This window comes from Dioscorea cayenensis, chromosome 20, assembly GCF_009730915.1.
Source record: "Dioscorea cayenensis subsp. rotundata cultivar TDr96_F1 chromosome 20, TDr96_F1_v2_PseudoChromosome.rev07_lg8_w22 25.fasta, whole genome shotgun sequence".
In the NCBI taxonomy this organism is placed as follows: domain Eukaryota; kingdom Viridiplantae; phylum Streptophyta; class Magnoliopsida; order Dioscoreales; family Dioscoreaceae; genus Dioscorea; species Dioscorea cayenensis.
The window spans coordinates 1,688,601-1,707,145 of NC_052490.1; the positions used below are offsets into that span (position 1 = coordinate 1,688,601).

The following is an 18,545-nucleotide window of genomic DNA, read 5'->3' on the forward strand; positions in this document are numbered from 1 at the left end:
GTGCCCATGACTAAGTCTCAATTCCCAAGAAGACAAGACCATCTGCGCATACACGAGGGGTTCAGTGAAGCTCAACACAAAAACAAAATAACTCGAGTATATATAAAAGATAAAGCAATGAATACAACTCGAGAAAGCAAAATGAAAATAAACTTAGAAAGAGAATCGCTTTACGAGTGAACAAGTCTAAAATAAAATGCAAGAAAGTAAAAAAGCGAGTCAAATGTCGAGTGTCAGCCCCTCGGGGCTCTCGTGTCTTGCTTCTTGGTGAAAGACGCACATGGTGGGTCCACTGTGCTGGGGAGTAGAGGATGGGGGTCTTTGGAGGAGCCGAGGGGGCTGAGGAGTCCTCGGGCGCAAGACAAATGATGAGACGACGTCTCGCTCTAAAAATCTACTCTGTCACGTCAAAAGCGTGCCATGAACTACGTGTCTTGAGTGGCTGCGTAGCCCCTAATCTCGGTAACCTCTGCTCGGACCACTCCTACAGCATTCTCGAGCCTCTCAAAGCGATCATGGGCTCGAGATGGTGAAAAGCTATACTGCGGGGGTGGTTAATCTGCGCTGGAGGTGCCTCGGTCTCAATGGTGCTGGCTGAGGCTCGGGAGCGGGCTGAGATACCCCGACTTCATCACTCTCATCCTCGGCTATCTCTGGAGCTGGTAGCACTAAAGTAAAAACCCCTGTCCGAACCCTGCGGATCATGCCCATCAACCTCATCGTCTCTAGACTCAGGGGAGCAGGTATACTCATCTTCTCGGCCCCGCAAATCGAATCCAAGAGACCCATGCCCAACACTAATCTCGTAATGTAGGGGCCTGAGAAGATCTCTACCAGTCTAACATAGTACCCATGATGTAAGATATACTCTGCCAATATGTGCCCTGAATGAATCGGTATGCGCTGCACCATCGAGTACAAGTATAGTAGTTCCTGACGCCTCAGAACACCAGTGCTATCACCACAGCCATTCATCGACCTACTCATGATGGCATGTAAATATCTGTATGCAGGTCGGGAAAGGCACGTGGCGTTAGACACCCCCGGCTCGTATTGACCCTGACCACATAGCACTTTGTAAGCTCTCTGCGGAATCAAGGTTCCAGGATAATCAGTTAGTAACTGCATGTGCTCCTCTGTACCTGTGAATGCCTCCTCATACAAGCCAAGTAGTACTGAAAACTGAGTAATGCTCAAGCTATGGTGGTGTCCAAATACTCTGAACTGAATAGTGTCCACACTCTCGAAGCTCAAGTATGATCTATCAAACTCGAATGATGATAGCACCTCCAGTTCAAACTCTCAGATAGCTGGCTCTCTAATCGTCAACAACTACCGCCAACCACCTTCTGAAACAAGATCCTCGACCTCAACAGCGAACTCATTTCCCTCATGAAGCTCTCGCAGTATAGTCGTGTCCAGGAATCGATTTTGTCCAAAATGGAGTTTCGACAAGCGCTCATAGCTAACCTGATGCTCTGGAATCGCAAAACTCATGCCCTCGGGCTCATGAGATGACTCACGCGGCCTCTTATCAGCTTGCTTCTTCGACCCGAGGTGCCATAATCCGCAAAATTTTTAAACGAAATCGATCAAACAAGTTGATAAAAAAATAATGCTTTGCAAAAAAATCCACACGGTCGTGTGGAAATTTTTACTGCACGCCGTATGGATTCACGGGGACGTGAAAAACCGCCGCACGCGCTTCAAAAATCGAAAAATACAACTTAAAAATACTTCTAACTTCGTTCTAGACATAAATCATCTTTCTAATTGCAGAAACGAAGCATTATTAACCAGATTAATCGATGGAAACCATGAATTGACAAAGAAAATGATAAATAGAGCTTACGACGAGATTGGATGATAAAAATGAAGAATCGGCCTGAAAACCTTGCTAAAATCCTACCAAATTGGTGCTATGGAATCGAAGAATGATGTGAGAGTGTTTTCAGATGAATAGAGGTTATGAAGAGGGAGAGAAACTATTTTTCTTTTAAAAAGAACTCACGACCCTTGGCATTCTGTGCCTCCACACCGGCATACGGAAATTCCACGCTCGTGCTCCCCCACAAGAGAGCTCCACAGGGGCAGATGCACGACCCTGGGTGCTCTTTGGAAAACACTTCTTGACTCTGACTGCTCTCACACGGGCGTGCAGAAAATACCCACGCCCGTGCGTCCGACCCATAGGAGCAGACGCAAGCCCCTGTGGCTTCCATGGACGTCCAAGAAAAAGTCAAGTGTTCTACACGCCCGTGCGGAAATTCCGCACGGCCGTGGACAGTCACATGCTCAATTCACCGGGGCAGCCACACGCTTCTGTGTCTTCTCGGGATGGAAGCAATTCCCTGCAGAGTTTTGCACGGGCGTGTGGAAAATACCCACGCCCGTGTGTGGTTCACAAGGTTGCCCCACAGGGGCGAGTCCACGCCCCTGTGTGCTCTCGGGAAAATCGCCCGCTCTGCGAGAATTCACACGCCCGTGCGGAAAGTACCCAGGCGTGTGGCCGAGTCACATGGTGGTTCAGGAGGCGCCGCCGCCCGTGTGCTTTCTCCGGATGAGCTCGCAGTGCAAATCCACGGGCGTGCGGAAAATACCCACGCCCGTGCGTTTTCTCTGGATGACTTAGAAAAATCTATAGGCTCTGCGGAAAATCTTTGAACATATTTACACACGCAGAGCCTGCCCTATTATGCAAAGTTTACTAGTGAAAAACATGATATAGAGCTCAAACGACCAAACTCCGCCAATTCCAAATGAAACACACTTTGACTTTAAAAAAAACACACTAAAATAGCAGCACACACATCTAAAAATGAAGACACCAACACTTAACTAATTATTCATGCAAACAAGCCAAACTAGATGATAAGAAAACAATAAACACTTGGGTTGTTGATTGCTTCCCATAAAGTGTCTTTGGATCGCCAAGTAATACCTCGTGCGAAGACACGAGGATCGTATTCCATGGGGCTAAGGATTTTACTCTACTAAATGCAATTCAAACTAAAAACAAGGTTATGACCAAATTAGAGAGAACAAGCAATAAGCAAGCAAGAAAATCAATGAGATGCAAAGGCCTATGGATGTGGATCCCCTTGAGGGGCTATCATGCAACATGGATGATGATCTAAAGATGCACATTCCTACGATTGCATTGAGTACAAGGAAATCTCACTTAGGATTAAACCTACTCTTCTTCGGATTAAACCTACATGGAGGGCTACCAAACACCCGATTTCTCGGCGTGATGATACAAGCATCCCCTTTTAATCCATTCATGACCTAATACATGCGAGCAAGTTACATCTACATGCATCATTCATAAAAGAGCTACGGATTTCTCCTTAGTGTAGCACTTAGCATGAAAACAATGGATTAAATGTCAAAATTACAAAAGCATGGAATTAACAAGTTATCATCCAACATACATGATAAAACCCCCCAAGGTTCACCAACACCCGGTGGCCTTGCGGGTCTAGTGTGTCATCATCCCACAACAAGCAATACAAACAAGCAAAACATGAAACAAAAGCATAAATGACACTGCCTAGATGAAATGGTGGAGGAGGAGGTGAAGAATGTGCTCAATGACGCTTTCCCGACAAATGGAGTGCCAAATGACGCTTTCTCTAGCCGCGGGTCACCTTCCTTCAAATCGTGGTAAATCTCCCCTTGAATGATGCTGCCTTCTTTCCTTGAGAGTTTTGGACCTTGGGCTTGAATGATCTCTTAGCTTACTTGCCCTTCTTCTCCTTCCCAAGGTCGCCCAAAATATCCCAAGTGATCTCCCCAAAATCGGCCAAGAAAAAGTCTAGCCAAAAAGTCCTTTGTTCTGCCCTAAAAGTTGGTATTTATACCCCCCGAGGCATACGGGTCATATGGGGGTCGTATGGGGGTTGTATAGCAGTCAAAAACCATAGATTCACGATCCATAAAGGGTGCATACAGCCTCCATACAGCCCCGTATATTGTGTAGTATAGAAATCTAGGCAGACATTCCAAATCATTCCACTGCTACAGTACATACGACCCCCATACTAGGTAGTATGGGGGTTGTATGAAATTCCTGTTTTCTTCTCTTTTTGCCCAAATGATATCTTCTTGCTGTCGATGGCTTCCTTATGCCCTACAAAGCAAATAGTAGATGATTAAGCACGAAAGAGGCATTAAACCTTATAAAATACATGCAAAGTGAATACGATATATACATGAAAACATCTATATTTAGACACTTATCAAATATCCCCACACTTAAGCGTTGCTTGTCCCAAAGCAAACAACTCATGAAAAACAAAGAGACTGAGAAGTGGCTAAATGCATTAACTCTGGCATCAAGTATATATAAGACTCCAAAAGCAATGGACAATGATAGATAGATGTTGAGTCATAGTCAATAAGCATAATAAAAATATCCTGTCTCACGCCTTGTATGTCTGTGCCGTGTAAGTGAATCTTATATCTCATATTCACTGATCAGGTCTAGCCTAAGGACTTCAATCAGTACAACTCTAAATGCTAATCACTCCACTTACAAAGAATACTAAGTCTTAAACTACTAAGTGCTACTTCAGTGGGCAAGTAAGATCCTTCTAAATCTATAGCTCGAAACTAAATCCACTTTCATCTCAAAACCTTTGGTAGGTACTCAAAAAGATCATTAGGGTTTTTATTTTCATTTCATCATTCATTTCTTTTCTTTTCTTTTTCTTTTTTTTGAGTCCGACTAACGTAGATTGCATCAACATCATTTCGAAATCTTTTTGGAGGGTGCACATGCTGGTTAGGCACAAGAGCCACCCAACTACTCGATTACAGTCTACATAGACGCATTCATGCTTCAATAACAGTGGAGTACTGACAAAGACTCATTTTTTTCTTTTTTTTTCATTTATTTTTTTTTTTTTCACATTCACCCTAGATCACATCTTCAGAGTACTCTATATGCCACAAAACTAGTATTAGCTCAATAAGACTTAGAAGTTCTTAAGAGAACATTGAAGGATAGAACTTAGTGTTCTAAGGCCAAGTACTCAAAGTAGTGTATTACGCATACAAGAGAGTTAGACGAGTCACATTGGCTATTCCCAGGTCATCAACAGAAAATTCAGTGCACATGACAATACTAGGGGTAAAACAGGATTTAATAAAGCATAAAAACAAGTAACTCACATCAATCATTAATCCAAGCTAAAAGAATCTTACAATAATGAACAAAACCATCATAGGTAACACTAGCATGTAACAATGGTCCTAATACATGAAATACACCCATCCCCACACTTAGTGTTGTACATTGCCCTCAATGTACACTAATCATGAAAAACATGCATGATGAAGCAATGCAAATAATAAAGGAGGGTGAAAACGAACTCCCCGGTTCAACTTTTGCTCGTTGTGAGGTTGGACGTGAGAAAATGTGTGGTGAGCAATACATGTTTCGTCCGACCTCCATTAAAACTAGGAAAGCTCAATAAATTTCCTCAATGCCCTGCGAGGCAAAAAGGGGACATCATCATTCCGCAAAGATTAAAAAATACAAGCACAAAAGGGAAACTAGAGAGTAGTCAACAAAAACACAAAGATGAAAATAAACTAAAGTTCGACAACACAAGTCGGTATGGTAGAACCATGCCAACTCAACAAAATACAAAACAAAGCAAGCAAAAGTAAGCAATAGGTGTCGAAGCTCATCCTTGTCCTTAGAATTAATTTTCTCATCACAAAATGACATCTTCTTCCATGTGGTCACCCCCTATGGTGTAAATATCACTCCATGGTTGCTTGCCAATCTCTTCATCCCCAAAATTCCTACAAACCATAAAAAACCCCAATCAAGCATAGAGGAATCCAATATGATTCAAAAGATAGTGTAAGAAATAAAGAAACAATGAAAAATATGAAGTAAAGTGTCCATACGGCCGTATGGGGGCCGTATGCATTTCGACAGAACCTCCCCAAAAACATGAAAATCGAAAAATGTTTTTACATAAATTCAAGGTTGACTCATCCATAATAATCACACCATCCAAACAAAGCAAAATGCTAAAGAAATTCCACACAAAAGCTCCAAGAATGTTCAAGAATTGAAAAAGATAAAACTAGGGCATTGAAAAAGCATACCAATGAAATCTTGAGAAAACTAGCATTAAACTCGAAGAAAACAACTAGATCGACGTCTCAAATGGATGAGGAGGAGAATTAGGATAAAAAATGAGGAGATTTGGTCAAGAATTGAGTGAGAATGAAGAGAGAAACTTGGAGGAAAAACGAGAGAAAAGAGAGAGTGGAAGAGAGAGAGAGAGAGGAGAGAGATATAAGAGGGGGGAGGGAGGGGGGGGGCCTACGGGCCCTCTCGGCTCTCTCAGCCGAGGGGCAAGGCCGTCTTAGACGGCCCCAAAGGGCATTCTGGGACGGCATAGAGCCCAAATTTGGCTCTGCGTTCGTCTCAGACGGCCTCCATACGGCCCACTAAGGCCCTATGACATTAAAGACCAATTAAAACTTTGAAAACCTGCCCCAAATGATGAAAAAATGATATAGCAAGCTAGAAGACTCCTAAAAAAATTAGTGAATTGAATAAAATGATGATCTAGTGCATGAATTAACACCTAAATATGAGTTTCTCAAGAAGTTGCACAAACATACCACAATTAAAACGATGAGAGCACTACGCCAAGTGTGTGAGCATGAACTTATTCAAAAGTTAAACAAGTCTAAGAAATACGAGAATTGAAATGAACTAGGACCTAAAATACGAAAAATGTAAGCAAGCACCACCGAACACTTTGTTTGCCTCCCAAGAAGCGCTTGTTTTACGTCACGAGCCTGACGTACCTCATTCCTTACCTCAAGGGGGCTCAAAGAGTTTGAAACCACCCCCGGTTTCCTTTGTAGCAATGTTTCTTCCTGGTAAATTCAGTGACAACATTGAAAAGGCCTCAAATTTCTTATGAGTAGAGAGGGGTGAAAAATTTACCTTTCCTCCATGAGATGAGGGGTGATAAGGCTTGTTACCTTTCTTCTTTCTCCCATGAATCTCCCTCCACATCTTCTTAACAAATGACTCTTTTTTCTCTTTTTCCTTAGCATTAGTGCAAGACACCCTCTCTTTTGGTTGCTTCAAATTATGAATTTGAGGATGTTGGTGAGGTTCTCCTTGTTATTCATTCTCCAACTCTCCCAAGTATTCATCCAAGGGATTTATAGAGAGAACCTCCTGCACACAATCAGAAATCAATCTATCAATTTCATCAACGAAGTAAAGTGTGTCATCATGATCTAAAGAATGTTTCATGGCAGCCGGAAAAGTGTACACCACTTCCTCTTCTCCGACTCTTAACGTTAACTTTCTTCCTTTCAAGTCAATAAAGGCACCCGAGGTACTGAGGAATGGTCGGCCAAGAATTAGTGGCATCTCCACATCTTCATCTATGTCCATGATGACAAAATCCATGGGAAAAACAAATTTGTCCACTCGGACAATTACATCTTCAACAATTCCACGAGGTTTTCTTGTTGAATGATCCGCCAATTATTAAGTCATCCTCATGGGCCTCAACTCATCCAAGCCAAGTTTGAAGTACATGGTGTAGGGCATGACATTTATGATATCCCCCGAATCGGCTAGAGCATTTTCTTGGACTCCACCTTCAAGCATGCACGGGATAATGAAGCTTCCAGGATCTTTCAACTTTTGTGGGAGCTTCTTTTCTATAATAGCGGAGCAATGCCCCGTAAGTGCAACCGTGCCCTCTTCCTCCAACTTCCTCTTGTTCGTGAGGAGCTCTTTTAAAAACTTGGCATATTTATCGAGATGTTCAAGTGGAGTTGTTTGAAGATGTTAATGAATTTTCAGAAGTGAACATCCTCCTTGTCATGCTTCAATCTGGTTGGATAAGGGATTGGAGGCTTGTACTCGGATGATTTTGATGGTCCTTGTTGTTGGGGCTTGGCATTTCTTCCCTGATTGTTGTCTTCACTATTTTCTTCAACTAGTTTGGGGTCTTCCCCGGAGGCTACCCCACTTTTCTTGACACTTGGGTCAACCTCGACACTTGTCTCCACCTGCCTCCCGCTTCTAAGAGCAATGTCCTTTAAGTGCTCCCTTGGATTGTCTTCCGTATTGTCTGGAAGGCAACCTAGAGGACGTTCAGATTGTGCCTTCGCGAGTTCCCCCACTCGATGCTCAAGAGATTTCACAGAAGCTTGGAGGTTTCTTAAAACAGTACCTATCTCACTAAATTATTCGGTGTGCTGAGTGAGTTGAGCATTCACCTTGCCAAATTGTGCATCCATGCTACTAGTTAGACTATTGAACCTGTCATTTGTACTAAGCATGAACTTGTCAAGAACCTATTTAGTGGAGAACTTCCTCTCCATGGCCGGTTGTTTGAATTGAGGTCCTTGAGATGGTGCACCTCTTGGTTGCTGTTGGCCTTGGTTCCATGAAAATTTTGGGTGGTTCTTCCACCCTAGATTGTAAGTCGAGCTATACGGGTTCCCTTGACTTCGTTGCCCTCCAATATAGTCAACATTGTCAATGGACGCAACAGAGGAACTAACAATTGGACATTGGGCTGCATCATGCCCACCACCACAAGTGCTACAATTCATCACTAATTCTGACCTCGAACTACTGCCCATAAGAAAATCAAGCTTTCGAGTCAACACATCAACCTTCTCGGCCAAGGTATCATTGCTACTAACTTCGTAAAGCCCAACAGTCTTTTCTGTAGATCCTCTTGAGGCCCAATGTGATTCATTGCTTGAAATAGACTCAAGTAATTGCTCGACGTCATCAGGATACTTGTTACTAAGGGAACCACCCACTAATTATTTGGACTCGCATCCATGAGGCAAAACCATGGCGGGGGCACCTTCTAAGGAGATCCTTGAATCTCTCATAGGCTTCAAACAATGTTTTGGACTCCCCTTGTTTAAAGGCTGAAATTTCTTACCTCAACTTCGCCGCTTTGCTTGGCTTAAAATATCTCCCAAGGAACTTCTCAACCATATCCTTCCATGTTTTAATAGACCCCGGAGATAATGATGTAAGCCAACGATAAGCTCCGTCTCTCAAACTGAATTGAAATAGTCTCAAATGGATCGCATCGTCGGACACCCCATTAATCTTGAATGTAGAGCAAATTTGGAGGAACCGGGAAAGGTGGTCATGTGCATCTTCATTTGCTAGACCATTGAATTGAACCGAGTTTTGGACCATGTCGATTGTACTCGCTTTAATTTCAAAGTTGTTGGACGCCACGGTCGGTGCTTGAACACTAAACTCATCTCCCGTGAATTGGGGTCTTTCATATTCGGATAGAGTGCGTCGCTCTTCGGCCATGATTGAAGACTCTCTATCCTCAATTTCAATGTTCTGCGAACCCGATCCTTCACCAACCTCTCTCAATCTCCGATGCAGAGTTCTTTCAATTTCACTATCCGGTGTAATCAATGTCGATGGATTTGAGCGTGTCATGCACAGTACCCTGCAAAACCGAGAAAGATGATAGAAAGTTAAGATTAAAGGGAAATAAAAATAACAATAAATAAAAAAAATGAGTAAAGAATGAAATGGCTAGAATAATAATCTAAAAGTTTCCTAGAATTCACTAAAGATCCCCTGGCTATTGCGCCAAAAACTTGATTGCTTCCCCGCAAGTGTATGGGATCGCCAAGTAATACCTCGTGCGAAGACACGAGGATCGTATTCCACGGGGCTAAGGATCTCCTATTACTCCTTCTCAAGCTATTATCAAGCCTAAGATCTCAAGTGATGGATTTTACTCTACTAAATGCAATTAAAACTAAAAACAAGGTTATGACTAAATTAGAGAGAACAAGTAATAAGCAAGCAAGAAAATCAATGAGATGCAAAGGCCTATGGATGTGGATCCCATTGAGGGGCTATCATGCAACATGGATGATGATCTAAAGATGCAAGGGTAAAATGGACCACGAGATTCCAAGATTAGAATAACCCAAATTTCTCGGTGATTGAACTCTAATCCCATACAAACATAGATAGGAATTTCTTCCAAATCCACATTCCTACGATTGCATTGAGTACAAGGAAATCTCACTTAGGATTAAACCTACTCTTCTTCGGATTAAACCTACATGGAGGGCTACCAAACACCCGATTTCTCGGCGTGATGATACAAGCATCCCCTTTTAATCCATTCATGACCTAATACATGCGAGCAAGTTACATCTACATGCATCATTCATAAAAGAGCTACGGATTTCCCCTTAGTGTAGTACTTAGCATGAAAACAATGGATTAAATCTCAAAATTACCCAAGCATGGAATTAACAAGCTATCATCCAACATACATGATAAAACCCCCCAAGGTTCACCAACACCCGGTGGCCTTGGGGGTCTAGTGTGTCATCATCCCACAACAAGCAATACAAACAAGCAAAACATGAAACAAAAGCATAAATGACACTCCCTAAATGAAATGGTGGAGGAGGAGGTGAAGAATGTGCCGAATGACGCTTTCCCCTCCCACGGAGTGCCAAATGACGCTTCCTCTAGCCGCGGGTCACCTTCCTTCAAATCATGGTAAATCTCCGCTTGAATGATGTTGCCTTCTTTCCTTGAGAGTTTTGGACCTTGGGCTTGAAGGATCTCTTAGCTTACTTGCCCTTCTTCTCCTTCCCAAGGTCACCCAAAATCTCCCAAGTGATCTCCCCAAAATCAACCAAGAAAAAGTCTAGCCAAAAAGTCCTTTGTTTTGCTCTAAAAGTTGGTATTTATATCCCCCCGAGGCATACGGGTCGTATGGGGTCATATAGCACTCAAAAACCCTAGATTCGTGATCCATACGGGGTCCATACGGCCTCCATATGGTACCGTATACTGGGTAGTATGGAAATCTTGGCAGACACTCCAAATCATTCCGCCGCTACAGTGCATATGGCACCCATACTAGGTAGTATGGGGGTAGTATGAAATTCCTGTTTTCTTCTCTTTTTGCCCAAATGATATCTTCTTGCTCTCCATGGCTTCCTTATGCCCTACAAAGTAAATCTTAGATGATTAAGCACAAAACGGGCATTAAACCTCATAAAATACATGCAATGTGAATTTGATATATACATGAAAACATCTATATTTAGACACTTATCAGTTGCCTCCCAAGAAGTGCTTGTTTAACGTCACTTAGCTTGACGTACCTTGCCTTACCTCACGGGGCTCATGAATGAAGGTTGCCCTCTTACCCATGGCTTGAAAGTATTATGTGTAAAGTCTCTTGAGGGTAGAGGGTGTATTATCTGGCTTGGGACCACCTAGCAATAGTTCATCTAACTTCTTTGGCTCACGTACATCTCCAACATCCTTGGAGTGTTTCTGGTGGCGTCTCCTAGCCCTCTTCATCTTCCGGAGTACCTTCTTGAAGATTCCCGGGATAGGTGGTACTTCATCCGTCGATCCAAGCATCATTACATCTTCATGTCGCTCCTCTTGGTCGAACAAACCTTCATATGGATCCGGATTGAACATTTCCTGCATATATTCATCAACAAGGTCATTAGTAGTGTCTAAAAAATACAAAGTATCATCGAAATCAAGGGAATGCCACATGGCTTCAGCAAGGCGGTATGTGAGCTTGTCATCTCCAACTCTCAATGTGAGCTCTCCGCCGTCCATGTCAATCAATGCTTAGGAAGTCCACAAGAATGGTCTCCCAAGTATCAAGGGTACATCTGCATCCTCATCGACGTCTAGCAATACAAAGTCAACAGGAAAATTGTACTTGTCTACCTTGACAAGCACGTCTTCAATGATGCCTCTCAGATGTCACACCGTTCGGTCCGCCAATTGTAAAGTCATCCGAGTAGGCCTTGGCTCTCCCAAGCCTAGCTTTTGGAAGAAAGTGTATGGCATGACGTTGATACTTGCCCCTGAATCCGCCAATGCCATTTACTCACCTAAGTTGCCAATGTTACACGGAATGATGAAGCTTCCCGGGTCTTTCTTCTTGTTTGGCATGTTCTTTTGCAACATTGCCGATCATGAAGCATCTAAAACCACTGAAGCATTCTCCTCCAACTTCCTCTTGTTTGTCAACAAGTCTTTTGGGAACTTCGCATACTTAGGCATTTAAGCCAATGCCTCGACAAAAGGAATATTGATGTGGAGTTGCTTGAATAAACTCAGGAACTTCTTGTACTGTTAATCCCCTTGGTCATTTTTCAATCTAGAGGGATAAGGGAATCTTGGCTTGAAAGGTAGGGGTGCCACCTCTTTCTCTTTGCTTGTCTCTTCTTCTACATCTACAACCTCACGTGCGTGTTCTTTTGGCTTCTCACTCGGAAGCCTACCTTCAACCTCACGAACACTTCTCAAAGTGATCGCGTTCACATGTTCTCTAGGGTTAGTTTCTGTATTGCTTGGCAAGCTTCCATGTGGCCTTTCGGAGAGAGACTTCACAATTTGCCCCACCTGGTTTTCAAGGTTATGCAAAGAAGCGGTGTGATTGCGAAGTATAGCCTGGACTGATTCAAACCTTGTATTTGCAGATTGCACAAATCTAGCCATGTGCTTCTCTAAGTCCGTTATTCGGGTTTCCAAACCTGAGTCTCTGTTTTCCACCTGAGGGGCTTGGTGTTGTTGTTGGAAACCCGGTGGTCTCATGTCCTTTTGTGGACCCTGATTACTCCATGAGAAGTTGAGATGATTCTTCCAACCTGAATTGTAGGTATTGCTATATGGATTTCCTTGAGGTCTAATGCCATTACCTACAAAATCAACATTTTCCACTGAAGAAACATCTCCAATAGAGATCGTGCAATCGGAGGGAGAAGGTCCTCCACCACAACCGGCGCAATTAGTCACTGCCGACACTCTATTTGAAGTTAGGAGATCTAACTTCTTACTCAAATTCTCTACTTGGGCCGCCAATGAAGTTACTGCATCAATTTCATAGAGACCGGCCACCTTTTTCTTCTCCCTAGTATTCCATTGGTAGCTATTTAACCCCATTTCCTCAACTAATTGGGGGGCTTCATCGGGGGTCTTTCTACCTAAGGTACCTTCTGCTGCCGCATCCAAGAGTTGCCTTGTACTCGGGTTCAAACCATTGTAAAAGGTTTGAACAATCATCCACTCCAGGAATCCGTGTTGCGGGCACTTTCTCAGAAGCTCCTTGAACCTTTCCCATGTCTCGAATAGAGGCTCCAATTCCAACTGAACAAAGGATGAGATCTCATTCCTAAGCTTTGCTGATTTTATGGGAAGGAAGTAACGGGCTAGAAAATCTTCTACCATCTCCTCCCATGTGGTAATTGATGCTCAAGGTAATGAGTGTAGCCACTGCTTCGCTCTCCCCTTTAGGGAAAATGGGAAGGCTCTCAATTTGATGCCATCATCCATCACCCCATTTATCTTCAGCATATCACATACCTCGAGAAAGCTCTCTATATGACTGTTTAGATCCTCATCGGCCAAACCATTGAATTGTGCGGATTATTGAAACATGTGGATTAATACCGGCTTCAGCTCAAAATTCTTAGCTGTAATTGGGGGACGCACAATACTCGACTGTGTCCCCAATACTGAAGGTCTGGCACAATCAGATAGTGTTCGCTGTTGCTCATTCTGTCCTGCCATGTTTTCAGATTCTTCTACTTCCAAATCAGCTGAATTAGACTGTTCTTGTATAGGTTCTTTCCCTTTTCTTCTAATTGTGCGTTCAAGCTCAGGATCTCCTTCAATCAATATTGAGGGATTCTCTCGTGTCATAACCTTGAGATGCAAGCAAAAAGAAAGAAAAAAAAATCAGAATAATGATAGAATTAGAAGATATGGAAGAGAATGTATTGTGAAATAACTAAGAAAACAAAGTGTAAAGTGTCTCTAAACGCCTATTCCCCAGCAACGACGCCAACAATTTGATAAGATCCCCTTGCGTATATCCCGCAAGTGCATGGGTTTGTCGAAGTAATAATCCCGGATGAGCGGGTATCGAATCTACAGGGAATAGGGGATAAAAACATTTAATTCAATTCTTAGCTATGTGAAAGAGCAATAGTGATAAGTGTGACAATGATTCAATTCTCGAAAGTAAGGCAATCGATAAAGATGGGGTACTCAGATAATGCTCCGCCTAAGACAATCGTTTCATGTGCAAGAACCCTCTATTATGCTTCCTAATCAATGCAATAGTGAGTCGTGGAAACCTTTCATTACATAGTCCCAAATCTAAGGTCAACTATGCCTAACTCTATACATATCCCGGAGGAGAAATTGAACAATCTCAACACCTCGCACTCGCATAGTGTTGCAATGAGCTCTAAGGATTCCAAGAGATAAATCTCTTCCTAATTATAGACCTAACCCTTTGGTCCAGGTGGAAGGTCCTTAACCAAAATTAAGCCCAAGATACTAAGATCACCTCAACGCTTCACTCCATTGCACACGCAACTAAGCCCCAGCAGAGGTTTATCCCTTAGACCATTCACTCTATTATGGCCGCAAAGAACTCGAGGAACAGAGGTAGAATCTATCACGTCAAAGGGGAAAGGGGACGCTCCTGCACCTCTCGACTCACCCTCTCAACCCTCTCCAACCTAGCTTTGTCTAACGCTCGTGGTGTGTCACTCACTCACAAGGTTACCAACGAGAACTCTTAACCCTAGTGTCACTCTAGGGAAATGTTCATACAACCAAGCATTCATGGTTGGAACTCACAATAAACATCAATTTATTGAAAGCATAATAACGAGATTCAATGAAACGAATATAACCTAGGGTTCACAAATACCCAAGTACCCACTAGGGGTTTAGCTCTCCATGGAGCTAAGTACAATCAAAGAAATAGAATGTAAAAGCAATGAATCCATAAAGTAACCCCCTCGATGGTCGTGTCGATGGTCTTGTGGAGAGTCCTCTACTCGTCGCAAGGGATTCTTTGTCCGGCCTAGGATACACCTCACGGATCGGTGCAGTGGAAAGCGCTCCCAATAACCTTCTTCCAAATGACGCACGATGTTGGAGCCGTAGAACCTCTCCAAAACACTAGCCAATATACCTCAAAACCCAAGCTGAAGCCCTCTCGCAAGTTGTGGAAAAGATGGACAAAATAATATCAAAATCGGGGCTGAATCGGCTTTATATAGGGCTGGAATCGGGCGACTCCATGGGCGTGCATAATGTCACACACCCCTGTGGAATTTCCACACGATCGTGGATAATTTCCGCACTCCCGTGTGGATTCTCTGGTTTTCAGTTTTATCGGCTGGCTGTGAACAGTGCTGCTACAGTACTTTGCCCCAAATTTGGTGCATTCCTCTGCTACAGTATCCGGCCTGAATAGCTTCCCGAATCCATACTTTCATCGGGGTAACGCAAATGGGCACACGTTCATGTCGTGGATCACCTGCTTCTTCAATGATAGACAAGTTGGTAGAGCTCTTGTTTTATGTGCATAAGTCGGAATGCTCGAGTGTGACTGTCCTTGTGCCCCTCCAAATGGATATGCTCAATTAAATACGAGGAGGTTGGCACACACTCTAGCATCTCACACCTGAACTATGTCTTCGCGTTTGAACCTTAGCAAGATTTCCTCCAAAATAGGTACATTATGATCCACATTGGCTTCTTTCCTTCATACTCGGCCTCACAACCCTACCTGCATAAAAGTAACATAAAAACACACATATTAGTGCAAAAACCAGAGGAAAGTAATGCTCAACATAAGGAATGAACGCTTCGCATTCATATCGCACAAGCACTTATCATTTTTTTTGAAATGTCTACTATTTTTGAATCAAAACTCTAATTCTATGGTTTTTTAATGTCCTATTCAAACAAAACCAGAGCCCTATATTTTCTTTTCTTAGTGTCTCTTATCTGTCAGTTTTGAATCAAAAGCCTAACCTATGTTTCTTTTCGGAACCTCTAATATTTTTCTTCAAAAACAAAATCCTTTTTTATTCTGAATGTCTGCTATTTTTGAATCATACCCCTAATCCAATATTTTCTTTTCTGAGTGTGTCCTATTTTTATGTTTTGAATCAAAACCTTAATCCTATGTTTTCTTATATTAATGACTTCTATTTTTCAAACAAAACCCTAATCATATGTTTTCTTTTTTAAAATGTCACATATTTCTCAATCAAAACACTAATCCTAGTTTTTCTTTTCGCAATGTTTACTATTTTTCAATTAATACCCTAATCCGGTGTTTTCAATCAAAACTCTAATCTTATTTTTGAATAAAAACCCTAATCCTTTGTTTTCTTTTCAGTATGTCTCATATTTTTTAATCAAAACCCTAATCGTACATTTCAAAACACTAATCGTTTGTTCTCTTTTGGTAATGTCTTCTATCTTTCAATCAAAACCCAAATCCTATCTTTTTATTTCTTAATGTCTCCTATTTATCATTTTGAATCAAAACCCTGATCTTATGTTTTTCTTATAGCAATGTCTTCTATTTTTCAGTTTTGAATGAAAACCCTAATCCTTTGTTTTGTTTTCGTAATGCCTCATATTTTTTAATCAAATCCCTAATCCTTTTTTTTCTTTTAACAATATCTACTATTTTTTTGATTCAAAACACTAATCCTATGTTTTCTTATAATAATGGCTCCTATTTTTCAAACAAACCCCTTATCCTATGTTTTTTTTTTGGGAATGCGTACTATATTTGAATCAAAATCATAATCCTATGTTTTTTCTTTTGTGAATGTCTGCTATTTTGAATCAAAACCCTAATCCTATGTTTTGTTATAGTAATATCTCCCATTTGTCAATCAAAACCCTAATCCTAAGTTTTCTTTTTGGAATGCCTACCATGTTTAAATTAAACCCCTTATGCTATGTTTCATTTTCTGAATGTGTCCTAATTTTTAGTTTTGAATCAAAACCCTAATACTTCATTCTCTTCTCATAATGTCTCCTATTTTTGAAAGAAAATCTTAATCCTCTTCAGAATTTCTAATATTTTTGAATCAAAACCCTAATCCTATGTTTTCTTATAGTAATGTCTCCTTTTTTTAAAAATTAGTAGACATTAAGAAAACATAGGATTCAAATTTTGTTTGTAAATGAAAACATAAGATTTACTAATGTCTCATATTTTTCAATCAAAACCCCTAAGTTTTTTTTTTCCGAATGGCTACTATTTTTTTAATCAAAGCCCTAATCTTATGTTTTCTTTTAAAAATGTCCATATTTTTCAATAAAAAACATAATTTTTTCTTTTTCAAATGTTGTGAACTTCTATCGGATGCGATCATACCAACACTAAAGCAGCGGATCCCATAAGAGCTTTGAAGTGAAGCGAGCTTGAGGGAGAGTGGTACTAGGATTTGTGACCACCTACGTAGCCCTCGTGTTCACCGCTCCACCTTTTTTTCTACATGGTTTATTTGAATGTTTTTATTAATTAACAAATTACAATAATAACAAAAAGATGAAAGACTAACCTATGTTTTTAATCAAAACCCTAATCCTATGTTTTCTTATAGTAATATCTCTTGTATTTTGTTTGGGGAATCTCTAGTAATTTTTGATCAAACCCCTATTTTCCTTTCGTAATGCCTCCTATTTTTGAATAAAAATCCTATTCAAATATTTTATTTTCTGAATGCCTCCTATTTTTAAATCAAATACAAAAGCTTATGTTTTCTTTTGGCAATGTCTACTATTTTTTAATCAAAACAATAATCCTATGTTTTCGTTTCATAATGTCTCATATTTTTCAATCAAAACCCTAATCCAATGTTTTCTTTTGAAATGCCCCGTATTTCTACATCAATATCCTAACCTTATGTTTTCTTTTCAGAATATCTCTTACCTTTCAATCCAAACACTAATCCTATGTTTTCTTTTTGAAATGTCTCATATTTTTCAATCAGAACATTAATCATATGTTTTCTTCTTAGAATGTCTACTATTTTTTAATCAAGACCCTGATTCTATGTTTTCTTATAGGAATGGGTCTTATTTTTAAGTTTGAATCAAAACCCTAGTCCTATGTTTTATTTTCAAAATGACTATGGTAGTTGAATCAAAACCCTAATATGATGTTTTCTTTTATGGATACCTCCAATATTTCAATCAAAGCACCAATCCTATGTTTTTTTAATGTCTCATATTTATAAATTTTAAATCAAAACTCAAACCTATGTTTTCTTTTTTTTTCAGAATGTCTCCTAATTTTCAATCAAAAGCCTAATCCTTTCTTTTCTTTCAGGAATGTCTGTGATTTTTTAATCAAAACCCTAATCCTATATTTTATTTTCAGAATGTGTCCTATTTTTTAGTTTTGAATAAAAATTCTAATCCTTTGTTTTCTTTTTGGAATGTCTAATTTGTTTGAATCAAAACCCTAATCTTATCTTTCGTTTTGAGAATCTTTGCTAATTTTTAATCAAAACCCTAATCCTATGTTTTTTTTTTCGTAATGCCTCCTTTTTTTGAATACAAATCCTAATCCTATGTTTTCTTTTGGGAATGCCTCTAATTTTCTAATAAAAACCCAAATCTTATGTTTTTTTTTGAGAATGTCTTATATTTTTGA

The 18,545-nt window shown here is 40.7% G+C and overlaps 2 non-coding genes across 2 annotated transcripts; both read left to right on the top strand.

Moving 5' to 3' along the window:
* The first annotated feature begins 8,864 nt into the window (after positions 1 to 8,864).
* On the top strand, positions 8,865 to 8,971 carry LOC120252425. The gene has a single exon (XR_005533955.1). It is a non-coding gene; the product is annotated as a small nucleolar RNA R71 (small nucleolar RNA).
* A 4,159-nt stretch (positions 8,972 to 13,130) lies between these two features.
* Positions 13,131 to 13,237, top strand: LOC120252131. The gene has a single exon (XR_005533678.1). It is a non-coding gene; the product is annotated as a small nucleolar RNA R71 (small nucleolar RNA).
* The last annotated feature ends 5,308 nt before the right edge of the window (positions 13,238 to 18,545 follow it).